The following is a 16,909-nucleotide window of genomic DNA, read 5'->3' as shown; positions in this document are numbered from 1 at the left end:
TGTTATGGGGGCTGTCATGGATGAACCGCGAGAAACCGCAAGATATCCGGAAATAAAACGCAGTCAATCAATTTTTTGATTGTCGCATCTAGGAATTACAGATTCAATTCCTGATGCCCAGCAGATAACGCAATAAAAATAAATTCAGTTCCTGTAATTACAAGCTGTTGTCCCAGGAGGCCAACGCTCTCTTAGTGTGATTACAGCTAGTCTCCGTAATTAACCCTACAAAGAACTTCCTTGCTGCAGAAATCTCCCAGCGAGGTGCGAACCGACACCGGACAAGAACATTTGGTCTGTCACTGATAGAGGGTCTGCAAGTCAGACTTTCTGGCACCAATGGAGAATGAATAGGTCATATGATTTTTACCCCTTTGTACGAATATCATCCATAGGATAGAGATGTAAAGTATATCAGTTTGTTGGTCAGGATCCGCTGAGTATTCTGATATAAAACATATGCCGCTGGGATAAGCCACATCCAGGTTATTAAACATCTCAGTAACCGAATATGATATAGTTCTCATGTATAGTGTCAATGAGATCGATATTTTCGGAGGATTGTAAATCTGTCGTTATTAGTTGTGTGCGACGGACGTGTGCTGCGATATGAAAATGTCATATTTTTGGGATTTGAACTTCCCTCCGAATAACAGCACCAGCCCAGGGGCTGAGCCTGAGATCCCGCCTAACAGCTGGACCCTTCATAAGGCCAGGAGTGGAATCTAATGGGAGTCCTCCCTTGTGTAACATCACCTGAAGAAGCCAGCCACGAGGACCACGGTGGGCTGGCAGACATATTTACCGGACTTTTTATTCTGGAACAAACAGACTTTCTTGGACTTTCCACAAAGGACATTCTTCTTCTGAAACTAACTATTCCCTTCCATCTGTTTCCCTTTTATTTTACACTGGACTATCCTTCCCTATCCTTGTTATTGTTAATAATTTCTGTAGATGTTAATCATTTGTATTGTATGTATAAGAAATGACGTTAGAGTCATTTTCTTCCGCCTCATACCTGCTCTGAGCACCGCAGAGCGAATCCTAGCCGTTTCTGAAGAGTCGCTACCCGGATAGTTGTCGTGTTTAGTCAAGGGTTTCCCTTGCCCTGTTACAAGGGATGGTGGCAGTCTACCTACATACTGCGTAGGGTATGCTTTCTGTAGTCCGCACACTCCCTCCTAGCCTGTCTGCTGCCCAAATTCCAGCGGTTTCAGCTCGCCGATCGCATCCCCACAGTGGACGATCTGCGGTCTGAAACATATTGGAAGGCATTGAGCGTTCAGGCCACTAGGGGGCGTGTGATAGCAGGGGCCGCACGTGTGACAGTGCTGGCCGCGCTTTGTGACAGTGGTGGCAGCGGTGGGATCTGTGTTGTGCTCTAAGCATCTAGACAGTGTTGAACTAATTTAACCCTGTCAGAACCGAACAAATTTGGTGGTGTTGTGGCTGAGAGCAATACTTTTATTTACATATACAGAGGGACGGTGTAACCCAGTACCCCTTCCCAAAACCTTGTTTTCTTTATCTATCTTTTATTTGGCGTGAAAATGTCCGTGGATTACAAGAAAATGAATGTATCAGATCTGGAAAATCTGTGTCAAATTCGACGCATTGAAATCGGCCGCAAGACAAGGGCCGACCTGATAAAAGACTTGTTCAGATGGGATACCCAGCAACTGCGGGGGCTGGATGTGTCCACTGCGGAGGGCGCAGACCCATCTGTCTTAAGTCCGGGGGAACCGGAGACTGCAGCTCCTGACGACAGTGAGAGGGAACATCCTGCGGGCCCCGTTACACCCTCTGCGTGGGAGGACGTGCTGAGCTCGCCGAGACCTTTGTGACGACCCGTGTGCCCGATACGCGCAGATCTGCACCATCTAGCTGGAGAGGAGGTCAGCCGAATACACGGGCAGACCCTCCTGCGCCTGTGAGCCGTCAACCACAGAGGACACCAAGTGCAGCTGCTGCTTCCAGACCTGGGCCGTCGGAAGGGGTCACCTGTCACTACTGCCACAGAACCGGACACATGAAGTTCAACTGTCCTGAGCGGAGGCAGACGTCATCAGCACCAACACCTGGACCACCTGTACCTCGCCCAAGGCAGACACCGCCAGGAACTACCTCAAATGCCTTTTTCACCGGTGGGCAAGAGATCCACCCCATCTCTAGCAATCACCAGCTTGTTACGGTGAATGACCAGCTTGTCACCGGTTTCCGAGACACCGGAGCGGATGTCACTCTGGTGCAAGCGCACCTTGTCCCACCAGCGGACATCATTCCGGATAAATATCTTACCCTCACTGGAGTGGGGGGCACGCTTTCTCACATTTCCCAGGCCCGGGTGTCCCTCGACTGCGGGGTGGGGGTTCAAGAGAAGGTGGTTGGGATCCTGGACCAGCTACCGGTCCCTGTTTTGTTGGGGACTGACTTGGGCAAGCTCGTGTCCTATTATGAACCTGCCACAAACCCCTCGGAATCCCTGGAAGGAGTCGGACACCCTGCCCACACCCAGGTACTTTGCCCACGGGGCCAAGAGCAAGGGGGAGGGGGATTAAAGGTGCCCAGTCCAGGGGTACCCGAGGTTAATGTAAAACCTGTTATGCATCATGTACCTGTTAATGTCACCTCTGCAGGGGAGGATGATCAAAATGCCATAATGTGCCAATCTGAAATTGTACCTGTTTTAGCAGTGACTCGCAGCCGCGCTGCTCAGAACTTGAGCTCAGAACAGGTGGAGGAGGTTCCGGCCTTCTCCCCCTCCTCTGACCACAGGGATTGTAACTTTCAGCTGCAGACCTCATATGCCACAGGGCAGCTGGCAGATAGTGCTGCCTTCGTGCAAGCGCTACAGACTGACCCTAGCCTCGAGACACTCAGAAGACAGGCTTCTGAGCCTCTTGCAGACGGGGCGGCCTTCAAGGTGTATTGGGATGGTGGGAAGTTGTACAGTGAGCCAGTACAACACACCGAAGGTGAAACGAGTATGAGTACCAGGTTGCTTGTGGTACCTAGTGCATTCCGGGGGCATGTACTGAAGTCCGCACATGACATCCCCCTGGCAGGGCACTTAGGGATTCGCAGGACACTTGATCGCATTCGGGGACAGTTCTACTGGCCTTGGATGCGGATAGATGTGACGAACTACTGCCGCTCATGTACTGTTTGCCAAAAGGTAAAAAGGGCTGGGAATCCCCGCAGGGCCCCGTTGTGTCCACTGCCAATCATAAGCGAGCCATTTCACAAAGTGGCAGTTGACATAATTGGACCACTGCCAACTCCCAGCAGCAGTGGCAAAAGGTACATCCTGACGGTAGTGGATTTCGCCACACGCTACCCAGACGCCGTGGCGCTCTCCTCCCTGAGAGCAGACAAGGTAGCATATGCCCTCCTTACCATTTTCTCCCGAGTAGGGTTCCCGGCGGAGATGCTCTCGGATCAGGGACCCCAATTTATGTCTGACCTCATGGAGGCTCTGTGTGCAAAGATACAGATGACGCACATTGCCTCCAGCCCATACCACCCGCAGACCAATGGCCTCTGTGAACGATTTAACGGGGCGTTAAAGCAAATGCTGTCAACGTTCGCTGAATCTCAGGGTGGGGGCTGGGAGCGATACCTGCCTCATCTGTTGTTTGCCTACCGAGAAGTGCCGCAGGAGTCCACCGGGTTCTCCCCGTTTGAACTCTTGTATGGCAGGAACGTCCGAGGACCCCTACAATTGATGCGGGAGACGTGGGAAGGCAAGGGTGACCCCACAGATGTCTCCGTGGTCGATTATGTCCTCCAGTTCAGGGACAAAATTGAGTCACTCACTGCGATGGTGACAGAAAACATGGCCCAGGCTCAGGCCAAGCAAAAGAGGTGGTACGACCGCACTGCTGGAGAGCGGTCATTCGAGATAGGGGACAAGGTGTATGACCTGCTTCCCGTAAGGCAGAACAAGTTACAGGCCGCTTGGGAGGGACCAGACACCATAGTGCAGCAGTTAAACCCCCTGACGTACTTAGTGAACATGGGAGGTAGGAAACGGAAGAGCTTCCATGTCAACATGCTGAAGGCCCACCACGACCGGACCCAGTATGTGCTGCCAGTGTGCAGCCGGTTAGAGCAGGAAGAGGCAGACCCTCTTCTAGATTTTCTGGCTGACATTCAGGAGTCGGACTGCGACATAAATGTCAACCCGCAACTCTCTCCGTCCCAGAACGAGCAGTTACAGGTGTTGGGCCACACTTTCTCAAGTATCCCAGGGCGGACCAGTCTGACAGTTCACCGGGTAGATACCGGAACCCATCCCCCCATCAAGCAATCTGCTTATCGGGTCCCTCCAGAGGTGCAAGCCGACATGCAGAGATAGGTGAGGGAGATGTTAGAGCTAGGGGTTGTTCAAAAGTCCTGTAGTGCATGGGCAGCGCCGGTTGTCCTGGTCCCCAAAAAGGACAAGACGACTCGGTTCTGCGTGGACTATAGGAAGTTGAACGCCATCACCACTACAGACGCCTACCCCATGCCTCGCATCGATGAGTTGCTAGACAAGCTGGCGGCCGCCAGCTATCTATCAATCATGGATCTGAGCTGGGGGTACTAGCAGATCCCTCTTGCACCTGACGCGAGGCAAAAGTCAGCCTTCATCACCCCATTCGGCCTCTTTGAGTTCACAATGATGCCGTTTGGGATGAAAAATGCACCTGCCACGTTCCAGCGGGCTGTAAACAACCTGCTGGAGGGAATGCAAGAGTTTGCTGCAGCGTACCTGGATGACATTGCGGTGTTCAGCCCCACCTGGGAAGAACATCTCAAACACCTGTCCCAGGTACTAGAGAGGCTGTCCGTGGCCAATTGACAATTAAGCCAAGTAAGTGTCAAATCGGCATGACGGAGGTGCAGTACCTAGGTCACCGGGTGGGAGGTCACACCCTGAAACCTGACACGGGAAAGGTGGACGCCATCCTGGCATGGCCTCGGCCTATCACGAAGAAACAGGTCCAGGCATTTCTGGGGACTGCTGGCTACTATAGGAAGTTTGTTCCAGCCTATAGTACCCTCGCAAAGCCCCTAACAGATGCCACTAGGAAGAAGGAACCAAAAACCGTTAGTTGGACACTTGAGTGCGAGAACGCCTTCCAGGCCTTGAAGCATGAAACATCATCTGAAGAAGCCAGCCACGAGGACCACGGTGGGCTGGCAGCCATATTCACCGGACTTTTTATTCTGGAACAAACAGACTTTCTTGGACTTTCCACAAAGGACCTTCTTCTTCTGAAACTAACTATTCCCTTTCATCTGTTTCCCTTTTATTTTACACTGGACTATCCTTCCCTATCATTGTTATTGTTAATAATTTCTGTAGATGTTAATCATTTGTATTGTATGTATAATAAATGACGTTAGAGTCATTTTCAGCCTCATACCTGCTCTGAGCACCGCAGAACGAATCCTAGCCGTTTCTGAAGAGTCGCTACCCGGATAGTTGTCGTGTTTAGTCAAGGGTTTCCCTTGCCCTGTTACAAGGGATGGTGGCAGTCTACCTACATACTGCGTAGTGTATGTTTTCTGTAGTCCGCACACTCCCTCCTAGCCTGTCTGCTGCCCAAATTACAGCGGTTTCAGCTCGCCGATCGCATCCCCACAGTGGACGATCTGCGGTCTGAGACATATTGGAAGGTATTGAGCGTTCAGGCCACTAGGGGGCGTGTGATAGCAGGGGCAGCACGTGTTACAGTGCTGGCCGCGCTTTGTGACAGGGGCGTCTGTGGCTGGCACTGTTATGGGGGTCTGTGGCTGATACTATTTTGGGAGTCTGTGGCTGACACTGTTATGGGGGATCTGTGGATGGCACTGTTATAGGGGATCTGTGGATGACACTGTTATGGGGGATCTGTGGATGACACTGTTATGGGTGATCTGTGGATGGCACTGTTATGGGGGTCTGTGGCTGGCACTGTTATGGGGGTCTGTGGCTGACACTGTTATAGGGGATCTGTGGATGACACTGTTATGGGGGATCTGTGGATGACACTGTTATGGGGGATCTGTGGATGGCACTGTTATGGGGGTCTGTGGCTGACACTGTTATGGGGGTCTGTGGCTGACACTGTTATGGGGGTCTGTGGCTGACACTGTTATGGGGGTCTGTGGCTGACACTGTTATGGGGGTCTGTGGATGACACTGTTATGGGGGTCTGTGGATGGCATTGTTATGGGGGTCTGTGGATGACACTGTTATGGGGTATCTGTGGATGGCACTGTTATGGGGGATATGTGGATGGCACTGTTATGGGGGATCTGTGGCTGACACTGTTATGGGGGACTGTGGATGGCACTGATATGGGGGTCTGTGGATGGCACTGTTATGGGGGTCTGTAGATGGCACTGTTATGGGGGTCTGTGGATGACGCACTGTTATGGGGGATCTGTGGATGGCACTGTTATGGGGGTCTGTGGCTGACACTGTTATGGGGGTCTGTGGCTGACACTGTTATGGGGGTCTGTGGATGACACTGTTATGGGGGTCTGTGGATGGCATTGTTATGGGGGTCTGTGGATGACACTGTTATGGGGGATCTGTGGATGACACTGTTATGGGGGATCTGTGGATGGCACTGTTATGGGGGTCTGTGGCTGACACTGTTATGGGGGTCTGAGGCTGACACTGTTATGGGGGTCTGTGGCTGACACTGTTATGGGGGTCTGTGGCTGACACTGTTATGGGGGTCTGTGGATGACACTGTTATGGGGGTCTGTGGATGGCATTGTTATGGGGGTCTGTGGATGACACTGTTATGGGGGTCTGTGGATGACACTGTTATGGGGGATCTGTGGATGGCACTGTTATAGGGGTCTGTGGATGGCACTGTTATGGGGGATCTGTGGATGGCACTGTTATGGGGGATCTGTGGATGGCACTGTTATGGGGGATCTGTGGCTGACACTGTTATGGGGGTCTGTGGCTGACACTGTTATGGGGGTCTGAGGCTGACACTGTTATGGGGGTCTGTGGATGGCACTGTTATGGGGGATCTGTGGCTGACACTGTTATGGGGGACTGTGGATGGCACTGTTATGGGGGTCTGTGGATGGCACTGTTATGGGGGTCTGTGGATGGCACTGTTATGGGGGTCTGTGGATGACGCACTGTTATGGGGGATCTGTGGATGGCACTGTTATGGGGGTTTGTGGATGGCACTGTTATGGGGGTCTGTGGATGGCACTGTTATGGGGGGTCTGTGGATGGCACTGTTATGGGGGTCTGTGGATGGCACTGTTATGGGGGTCTGTGGCTGACACTGTTATGGGGGACTGTGGATGGCACTGTTATGGGCTCTGTGGCTGACACTGTTATGGGGGTCTGTGGCTGACACTGTTATGGGGGTCTGTGGATGACACTGTTATGGGGGTCTGTGGATGGCATTGTTATGGGGGTCTGTGGATGACACTGTTATGGGGGATCTGTGGATGACACTGTTATGGGGGATCTGTGGATGACACTGTTATGGGGGATCTGTGGATGGCACTGTTATGGGGGTCTGTGGCTGACACTGTTATGGGGGTCTGAGGCTGACACTGTTATGGGGGTCTGTGGCTGACACTGTTATGGGGGTCTGTGGCTGACACTGTTATGGGGGTCTGTGGATGACACTGTTATGGGGGTCTGTGGATGGCATTGTTATGGGGGTCTGTGGATGACACTGTTATGGGGGTCTGTGGATGACACTGTTATGGGGGATCTGTGGATGGCACTGTTATAGGGGTCTGTGGATGGCACTGTTATGGGGGATCTGTGGATGGCACTGTTATGGGGGTCTGTGGCTGACACTGTTATGGGGGTCTGAGGCTGACACTGTTATGGGGGTCTGTGGCTGACACTGTTATGGGGGTCTGTGGATGACACTGTTATGGGGGTCTGTGGATGACACTGTTATGGGGGTCTGTGGATGGCATTGTTATGGGGGTCTGTGGATGACACTGTTATGGGGGTCTGTGGATGACACTGTTATGGGGGATCTGTGGATGGCACTGTTATAGGGGTCTGTGGATGGCACTGTTATGGGGGATCTGTGGATGGCACTGTTATGGGGGATCTGTGGCTGACACTGTTATGGGGGACTGTGGATGGCACTGTTATGGGGGTCTGTGGATGGCACTGTTATGGGGGTCTGTGGATGGCACTGTTATGGGGGTCTGTGGATGACGCACTGTTATGGGGGATCTGTGGATGGCACTGTTATGGGGGTTTGTGGATGGCACTGTTATGGGGGTCTGTGGATGGCACTGTTATGGGGGTCTGTGGATGGCACTGTTATGGGGGGTCTGTGGATGGCACTGTTATGGGGGTCTGTGGATGGCACTGTTATGGGGGTCTGTGGCTGACACTGTTATGGGGGACTGTGGATGGCACTGTTATGGGCTCTGTGGCTGGCACTGTTATGGGGGTCTGTGGCTGGCACTGTTATGGGGGTCTGTGGCTGGCACTGTTATGGGGGTCTGTGGATGACACTGTTATGGGGGTCTGTGGCTGACACTGTTATGGGGATCTGTGGCTGGCACTGTTATGGAGGTCTGTGGATGGCACTGTTATGGGGGTCTGTGGATGGCACTGTTATGGAGGTCTGTGGATGGCACTGTTATGGGGGATCTGTGGATGGCACTGTTATGGGGGTCTGTGGATGGCACTGTTATGGGGGAGATCTGTGGATGGCACTGTTATGGGGGCATCTGTGGATGACACTGTTATGGAGGCATCTGTGGATGACACTGTTATGGGGGTCTGTGGATGGCACTGTTATGGAGGTCTGTGGATGGCACTGTTATGGGGGATCTGTGGATGGCACTGTTATGGGGGTCTGTGGATGGCACTGTTATGGAGGCATCTGTGGATGACACTGTTATGGGGGATCTGTGGATGGCACTGTTATGGAGGCATCTGTGGATGACACTGTTATGGGGGATCTGTGGATGGCACTGTTATGGAGGCATCTGTGGATGACACTGTTATGGGGGATCTGTGGATGGCATGACACTGCTATGGGGGATCTGTGGATGACCGATAAATATCATCTTATGCTATTTGACATCCACAGATCCCCCATAACAGTGTCAGCCACTGTGAATGACCCCCAATACAGGGGGTGGGGGCTGGCATCTACACTAGTTTTGTAATGGCAGCGGGGCCCGGTGCAGTCACTGTATTTTATTGCTCCGGGCCCCGCTCACTGTACTAATCGTATCTACGGTAACTGCAGGCAATGTTTAACTATAGCTATGTTCGATCCAGCAGCCTGTACTTACGAGCATAGCGGGCAGGAGGCTGGGCGGGCGGGCACTGGCAGCGTAACTTCCTACGTCACGTGCCTACGCCGCCTGCTTCATTCATAAAATGGGCAGAGCAGCACGTGACGTAGGAAGTTACGCTGCCAGTGCCCGCCCGCCCAGCCTCCTGCCAGCTATGCTCGTAAGTACAGGCTGCTGGATCGAACATAGCTATAGTTAAACATTGCCTGCAGTTACCGTAGATACGATTGGTACAGTGAGCGGGGCCCGGAGCAATAGAATACAGTGACTGCACCGGGCCCCGCTGCCATTACAAAACTAGAGGACGGCCCCCAGCCCCTCCTCGCTGATACACACACTGGCCGCGCTGTGCAGTATGCGGTCGGCGGTGTATCAGTGTAAACAGTGCAGCATTCGCCTCATAAGACGCACTGACATTTTCCTCCCACTTTTAGGGGGGGAAAAGTGCGTCTTATAGGGCGAAAAATACGGTTCCCTTCAACCAACTTCTCTTTTCTTTCAATACACTTATCCACAAACTTTAATTTAATCTATCTTCTATTGCATTATTTTTTATTTTTTTTCTAACTGAAATTTTTCCTTTCTTTCTTGCATCAACTGAGCTGCTGTTACCATCTCCTCACTATATCCTGTCACATTAGAGTCACCCATTTTATATGTTAATATTTTATTAATATTCTAGATTCTTCCTAGTCGGGGAAACAACAAATATTTTTAACCTAGATTCTTCCTAAACGGGAAATCACTAAATTCTCAATCTAGATTCTTCCTAATTGGGAATTCACAAAAACAAAAAAAATTGAGAAAATAAACCAACTGAAAAAAAAAAAAAAAAAAAAAGTCATCCACTTAGGGGAATTCAAACCTATATAATATAGATTCCATCTATCACAAGGAGGCCAGAGGTTCCTGGAGGAGGACAAAGGTGCCAGGATGGAGGACAGAGGGGTCTGGATGAGAAAAGAGGATCCTGAAGTAGGACAGAGGTTTCTGGAGGAGGACAGAGAAGTCTGGAGGGAGGACAGAGAAGCCTGAAGGAGGACAGAGGTTCCTGGAGGGAGGACAGAGGGGTCTGGAGGAGGACAGATGTTCCTGGAGGAGGGACAGAGGTGCCTGGAGGAGGACATAGGGGCCTGGAGAGAGGTCAGAGGAGCCTGGAGGGAGGACAGATGGGTCTGGAGGGAGGACAGATGGGTCTGGAGGGAGGACAGATGGGTCTGGAGGGAGGACAGAGGGGTCTGGAGAGGACAGAGGGGTTTGGAGGGAGGACAGAGGGGTTAGGAGGGAGGACAGAGGGGTTTGGAGGGAGGACAGAGGGGTCTGGAAGGGGACAGAAGGGTCTAGAGGAGGAAAGAGGGGTCTGGAGGAGGACAGATGTTCCTGGAGGAGGGACAGAGGTGCATGGAGGAGGACATAGGGGCTTGGAGAGAGGTCAGGGAAGCCTGGAGGGAGGACAGATGGGTCTGGAGGGAGGACAGAGGGGCCTGGAGGGAGGTCAGAGGAGCCTGGAGGGAGGACAGATGGGTCTGGAGGGAGGACAGAGTGGTCTGGAGAGGACAGAGGGGTTTGGAGGGAGGACAGAGGGGTCTGGAAGGGGACAGAAGGGTCTAGAGGGGGACAAAGGGGTCTGGAGACGTACAGAGGGGTCTGGAGAGGACTAAGGGGTCTGTAGAGAGGACAGAGGGGTATGTAGAGGACAGAGGAGCCTAGAGGGTGGATTAAAACAGAGGTATCCAGAAAGAGGATAGAGGTGCCTGGAGGGAGGACAGAGGAGCATGGAGGAGGACAGATGAGCCTGGAGGAGGACAGAAGGGTCTGGAGGAGGAAAGAGGTGCCTGGAGAAAAGACACAGGGACCTGGAGGACGGACAAAAGGGTCTGGATGAGGACAGAGGCGACTGGAGGGGGAGGACACAGAAGCCTGAAGTGAGGTCAGAGGAGCCTGGAGGAGGGCAGAGGTATCTTAAGGGAGGGCAGAGGGGCCTGGGGGAGGACAGAGGAGCCTGGGGGAGGATAGAGGAGTCCGGAGGGAGGACAGAGGGGCCTGGAGGGAGGACGGAGGAGTCGGGAGGAGAACAGAGGAGTCTGTAGGAGGATAGAGGTTACTGTAGGAGGACAAAGGAGCCTTGAGGAGGACAGGGTTGCCTGGAGGAGGGTCAGAGGGGTCTTGAAAGTACAAAGGTGTTTGGAGGGAGGACACAGAGGCCTGGAGGCAGGTCATAGGAGCCTGGAGGAGGACAGATGGGTCTGGAGGGAGGACATAGGGGTCTGGAGGGAGGACAGAGGGGATTGGATGAGTACAGAAGTGCTTGGAGGTAGAACAGAGTAGCCAGGAGGGAGGACAGAGGTTTGTGGAGGGAGGACAGAGGTGCATGGAGGAGGACAGATGAGTCTGGAGGGAGGACAGAGGTGCCTGAAGGCGGACAGAGGGGTCTGAAGGGAGGGCAGATGGGTCTAGAGGGGAGATAGGAGCCTGGAGGGAGGACAGAGGAGCCTGGAGGGAGGACATAGGAGCCTGTAGGGAGGATAGAGGTGCCTGGAGGGAGGACAGAGGTGCCTGGAGGGACGACAGAGGAGTCTGGAGGAGTGACAGAGGGGTCTAGAGGTAGGACAGAGCAGTCTGGAGGGAGGATAGATGAGTCTGGAGGGAGGATAGATGAGTCTGGAGGGAGGATAGATGAGTCTGGAGGGACGACAGAGGAGTCTGGAGGAGGACAGAGGAGGACAACGGGGTCTAGAGGGAGGACAGAGTGGTCTTGAGGGGGACAAAGGAGTCTGGTGGGAGGACAGAGGGGTCTGGTGGGAGGACAGAGGAGCCTGGTGGGAGGACAGAGGAGCCTGTAGCCATAGGGATGACAGAGGAGTCTGGAGAAGGACACAGGCGTCTGGAGGAGGACAGAGGGGTCTTGAGGGACAACAGAGGACCCTGTAGGGAGGATAGAGGTGCCTGGAGCAGGACAGAGGGGTCTGGATGGAGGACAGAGGTGCCTGGAGGGAGAAAAAAGGAGTCTGGAGAGGACAGAGGAGTCTGGAGGGAGGACAGAGGGGTCTGGTGGGAGGACAGAGGAGCATGTAGGGAGGACAGAGTTGCCTGGAGGGAGGACGGAGGGGTCTGGAGGGAGGACGGAGGGGTCTGGAGGGAGGACGGAGGGGTCTGGAGGAGGACCTAGGGGTCTGGAGGGAGGACAGAGGGGTCTTGAGGGAGGACAGAGGGGCCTGGAGGGAGGACAGTAGGGTCTGGAGGTTGGACGGAGGGGTCTGGAGGAGGACCGAGGGTGTCTGGAGGAGGACCGAGGGGTTTGGTGGAGCACCCAGGGGTCTGGAGGAGCATCCAGGGGTCTGGAGGGAGGACAGAGGGGCCTGGAGGGAGGACGGAGGGGCCTGGAGGGAGGACGGAGGGGTCTGGAGGGAGGACGGAGGGGTCTGGAGGGAGGGCGGAGGGGTCTGGAGGGAGGACGGAGGGGCCTGGAGGAGCACCCAGGGGTCTGGAGGAGGACAGAGGAGTCTGGAGGGGACGCAGCGGAGGTCCTGCGAAACAGCGGAAGGACGGATCCGACAGGAAAACCAGCCTGCCGGATCCGTCCTGCCGCAAGTGTGAAAGTACCTTTAGATACAATGTATCAGCGCTATGAGTGAGTCTGGACATTGTAACAAACCCTCAGCTATGAGAATTATTAAATTCAGCCACTGAATGTGATATTTCCAGTCACTGACAGCAAGCAGAGGCACAAAGACTATTGGAAAGCCGCAGAGTTCTAGGGATGAAATATCTGTAGTCAATTTCCATAAAACTTTGTTATAATACTGTACGCAGCGAGCGCGCCTCATCCAACCTTTAGTGACTGGAGACTTTCCTCCTGTTTCCTGACAGAAGCCTCCGAGGCATTAAATATGGCAGAAACCCAAAAATTACTCAGCCGCCCAGGGAGGGGGAGGGGGCAGTTAACTCTTTCACTGAAGGAGCGGGGTGGAAAAAATGCTAGTCCTGTGCCATCACTATTAGTATAATCCAGTGCCTCGTGCCTCCTCCCGTCAAGTTAAGAGTCACTCCCTTATCCCAGCCCCTCTCAGAAACACAACAAGTCCTGCAGAGACGGGTGAGTGAGAGCGGGGGGGGGGGGGGGGGGTAACTGAGGAAGAGACGGGTGAGGGCGGGGGGGTAACTGAGGAAGAGACGGGTGAGTGAGAGCGGGGGGGTAACTGAGGAAGAGACGGGTGAGTGAGAGCGGGGGTAACTGAGGAAGAGACGGGTGAGTGAGAGCGGGGGGTAACTGAGGAAGAGGACGGGTGAGTGAGAGCGGGGGGGTAACTGAGGAAGAGACGGGTGAGTGAGAGCGGGGGTAACTGAGGGAGAGACGGGTGAGTGAGAGCGGGGGGGGTAACTGAGGGAGAGACGGGTGAGTGAGAGGCGGGGGGGTAACTGAGGAAGAGACGGGTGAGTGAGAGCGGGGGGTAACTGAGGAAGAGACGGGTGAGTGAGAGCGGGGGTAACTGAGGAAGAGACGGGTGAGTGAGAGCGGGGGGTAACTGAGGAAGAGACGGGTGAGTGAGAGCGGGGGGTAACTGAGGAAGAGGACGGGTGAGTGAGAGCGGGGGGTAACTGAGGAAGAGACGGGTGAGTGAGAGCAGGGGGTAACTGAGGAAGAGACTGGTGAGTGAGAGCGGGGGTAACTGAGGAAGAGACGGGTGAGTGAGGGCGGGGGTAACTGAAGAAGAGACGGGTGAGTGAGAGCGGGGGGTAACTGAGGAAGAGACGGGTGAGTGAGAGCAGGGGGTAACTGAGGAAGAAACGTGTGAGTGAGAGGCGGGGGGGTAACTGAGGAAGAGACGGGTGAGTGAGAGCGGGGGGGGGGGTAACTGAAGAAGAGACGGGTGAGTGAGAGCGGGGGGGGTAACTGAGGAGAGACGGGTGAGTCAGAGCGGGGGGTAACTGAGAAGAGACGGGTGAGTGAGAGCGGGGGGGTAACTGAGGAAGAGACGGGTGAGTGAGAGCGGGGGGGTAACTGAGGAAGAGACGGGTGAGTGAGAGCGGGGGTAACTGAGGAAGAGACGGGTGAGTGAGAGCGGGGGGGTAACTGAGGAGAGACGGGTTAGTGAGAGCGGGGGGGTAACTGAGGAAGAGACGGGTGAGTAGATGCGGGGTAACTTGAGGAAGAGACGGTTGAGTGAGGGCGTGGGGTAACTGAAGAAGAGACGGGTGAGTGAGAGCGGGGGGTAACTGAGGAAGAGACGGGTGAGTGAGAGCAGGGGTAACTGAGGAAGAAACGGGTGAGTGAGAGCGGGGGGTAACTGAGGAAGAGACGGGTGAGTGAGAGCGGGGGGGGGGGTAACTGAAGAAGAGACGGGTGAGTGAGAGCGGGGGTAACTGAGGAAGAGACGGGTGAGTCAGAGCGGGGGGTAACTGAGGAAGAGACGGGTGAGTGAGAGCGGGGGGGTAACTGAGGAAGAGACGGGTGAGTGAGAGCGGGGGGGTAACTGAGGAAGAGACGGGTGAGTGAGAGCGGGGGTAACTGAGGAAGAGACGGGTGAGTGAGAGCGGGGGGGTAACTGAGGAAGAGACGGGTGAGTGAGAGCGGGGGTAACTGAGGAAGAGACGGGTGAGTGAGAGCGGGGGGTAACTGAGGAAGAGACGGGTGAGTGAGAGCGGGGTAACTGAAGAAGAGACGGGTGAGTGAGAGCGGGGGGTAACTGAAGAAGAGACGGGTGAGTGAGAGCGGGGGGTAACTGAGGAAGAGACGGGTGAGTGAGAGCGGGGGGGGTAACTGAAGAAGAGACGGGTGAGTGATGGCGGGGGTAACTGAAGAATAGACGGGTGAGTGAGAGCGGGGGTAACTGAGGAAGAGAGCGGGTGAGTGAGAGCGGGGGGTAACTGAAGAAGAGACGGGTGAGTGAGAGCGGGGGGGTAACTGAGGAAGAGACGGGTGAGTGAGAGCGGGGGTAACTGAGGAAGAAACGGGTGAGTGAGAGGGGGGGGTAACTGAAAAAGAGACGGGTAAGTGAGAGCGGGGGGTAACTGAAGAAGAGATGGGTGACTGAGGGCGGGGGGTAACTGAGGAAGAGACGGGTGAGTGAGGGCGGGGGTAACTGAGGAAGAGACGGGTGAGTGAGAGCGGGAGGTAACTGAAGAAGAGACGGGTGAGTGAGGGCGGGGGGTAACTGAGGAAGAGACGGGTGAGTGAGAGCGGGGGGGTAACTGAGGAAGAGACGGGTGAGTGAGAGCGGGGGGTAACTGAAGAAGAGACGGGTGAGTGAGAGCGGGGGGTAACTGAAGAAGAGACGGGTGAGTGAGAGCGTGGGGTAACTGAGGAAGAGACGGATGAGTGAGAGCGGGGGTAACTGAGGAAGAGACGGGCGAGTGAGGGCCGGGAGTAACTGAGGAAGAGACGGGTGAGTGAGGGCGGGGAGTAACTGAGGAAGAGACGGGTAAATGAGAGCGGGGGGTAACTGAGGAAGAGACGGGTGAGCAAGAGCGGGGGGTAACTGAGGAAGAGACGGGTGAGTGAGAGCGGGGGTAACTGAGGAAGAGACGGGTGAGTGAGAGTGGGGGGTAACTGAGGAAGAGACGGGTGAGTGAGAGCGGGGGGTAACTGAAAAAGATACGGGTAAGTGAGAGCGGGGGGTAACTGAGGAAGAGACGGGTGAGTGATGGAGGGGGGTAACTGAGGAAGAGACGAGTGAGTGAGGGCGGGGGTAACTGAGGAAGAGACGGGTGAGTGAGAGCGGGGGGGGTAACTGAAGAAGAGACGGGTGAGTGAGGGCGGGGGGTAACTGAGGAAGAGACGAGTGAGTGAGGGCGGGGGTAACTGAGGAAGAGACGGGTGAGTGAGAGCGGGGGGTAACTGAAAAAGAGACGGGTGAGTGAGAGCGGGGGGTAACTGAGGAAGCAACGGGTGAGTGAGGGCGGGGGTAACTGAGGAAGAGACGGGTAAGTGAGAGCGGGGGTAACTGAGGAAGAGACGGGTGAGTAAGAGCGGGGGGGTAACTGAAGACGAGACGGGTGAGAGTTTGGGGTAACTGAAGAGGAGACGAGTGAGTGAGAGCAGGGGGGTAAATGAAGAAGAGACGGGTGAGTGAGGGTGGGAGGTAACTGAAGATGAGACGGGTGAGTAAGAGCGGGGGTAACTGAAGAAGAGACGGGGGTGAGTGAGAGCGGGGGTGACTGAAGAAGAGACGGGTGAGAGTGGGGGTAACTGAAGACGAGACGGGTGAGTGAGAGCGGGGGGTAACTGAAGAAGAGACGGGTGAGAGTTTGGGGTAACTGAAGAGGAGACGGGTGAGTGAGAGCGGGGGGTAACTGAAGAAGAGACGGGTGAGTGAGGGGCGGGGGGTAAATGAAGAAGAGACGGGTGAGTGATGGAGGGGGTAACTGAGGAAGAGACGGGGGAGTGAGGGCGGGGGGTAACTGAGGAAGAGGCGTGTGAGTGAGGGGGGGTAACTGAAGAAGAGACGGGTGAGTGAGAGCGGGGGGGTAACTGAGGAAGAGACGGGTGAGTGAGGGTGGGAGGTAACTGAAGAAGAGACGGGTGAGTGATGGAGGGGGTAACTGAGGAAGAGACGTGTGAGTGGGGGGGTAACTGAAGAAGAGACGGGTGAGTGAGGGTGGGAGGTAACTGAAG

This window comes from Bufo gargarizans, unplaced genomic scaffold (assembly GCF_014858855.1).
Source record: "Bufo gargarizans isolate SCDJY-AF-19 unplaced genomic scaffold, ASM1485885v1 original_scaffold_2076_pilon, whole genome shotgun sequence".
Taxonomy (NCBI): domain Eukaryota; kingdom Metazoa; phylum Chordata; class Amphibia; order Anura; family Bufonidae; genus Bufo; species Bufo gargarizans.
This window is presented reverse-complemented; position numbering follows the sequence as displayed.